This window comes from Macrobrachium nipponense, chromosome 38 (assembly GCF_015104395.2).
Source record: "Macrobrachium nipponense isolate FS-2020 chromosome 38, ASM1510439v2, whole genome shotgun sequence".
NCBI classification, from domain to species: domain Eukaryota; kingdom Metazoa; phylum Arthropoda; class Malacostraca; order Decapoda; family Palaemonidae; genus Macrobrachium; species Macrobrachium nipponense.
The window spans coordinates 62,451,717-62,453,180 of record NC_061098.1 but is presented as its reverse complement, the minus strand read 5'-3'; positions in this window follow the sequence as shown (position 1 = coordinate 62,453,180).

Below are 1,464 nucleotides of genomic sequence, written 5' to 3'. Positions count from 1 at the left end.
ATGTTTCGTGAATAACGTTTTTTGTTTACCTAAAGATCTTGAATGTGGTCAGCTGTCGCCCTGTATAATCCTTTAATTGTCTTGTCCCTGTGTCTGAGCAGTTGGACTTAATCTTTTTGCTCTTAAATTGTAACCATGTTTATGCTTGTTTGGAAAGGTTACTCATTCTCCAGGTGTGTTGGATTCTAGGTACTAATCTCCTTATAATCCCTATCTGTTACTCATACGACCTTTCCTGTTACTCTCAATTTCTCATGTAAGTCAATTTTGTCTGCTAAGTAAAGGGACGTTGAGTCGAAAGATCTTGGAGCACTCCGTTGTTTATCTTCCCTTCGTGGCTTATACCTTTATATATATATATATATATATATATATATCATATATATATATATATACTATTTATATATATATATATATATATATATATATATATATATATATATATATATATATATATATATATATCACTGGATTAAAACTTCATATTCTCCTACGTCATAAATGAGGAAGAAATTTAATTTATCATTGTTATCCTCTATAGAGTGCGCGTTTTTAACGTTTTTTTCTGATTATGAGGTACAAAGTTACCATCATTTTCTTTATATAAACATCTGTAGCTAAAACTAATGTAATGGTGATAGGTTGCCTATTTAATCTTCACTGACGCCAAAGTAACGTTCAGCTTACTTATTTTATTTACACTTCCATAAAAAATTTTACCAGTCCTCTCCAGGATAAACTTCCATGCATCTTGACTTTCTTTCACTGTAAGCGGATAATAATAATAATAATAATAATAATAATAATAATAATAATAATAATAATAATAATAATAATAATAATAATAATAATAATAATAATAAATTCTATTTCAGCTCAAGGTCATTTAAATGAAGTATGCAAAGTATAGACAACAGCTTACACAATCTAGATACATGAGATAACATGATAAAAAATTATTAATCGGCAATACTGGTTCACACGGCTGCCGAAGAAGTCTAACAGATGGTATTCATAATCATGCTAATAACAGTAGTAACATTGGGAATAGTAGTTAAAAATTAAAAATTATAACAGTTAGTGAATAGATTCCATATAATTAAATTCCAGCTAGGAACCTTAGTTAGTTATAGTAGTCAGGTCCAGAAAGCTAAATACGAAAATTGAAAGTAGCAAAAAAATCTATAGGCTACCTACTGATAAGATTCACAGCAATAATGAAAAAAAAAAATAAAATACCAGTAATTCCTATCTTTCCCACAGTTCAGACATTCTTCTTGCCCCATTTATTTGGATGCTTTGTATGAGGGAATTGTTGGTGTTTCTCAGTCGCGTGATCAGACTGGACATTATTCGCCTTACAATGATTTTTAAATTATGCGGGCGGTTTTCTATGAACATCTACCTGCGTGGCAGGGTGGCAGGGAGGAGTGTTTGTGAGGCGTCTCTCAAGTATAGTTCGTC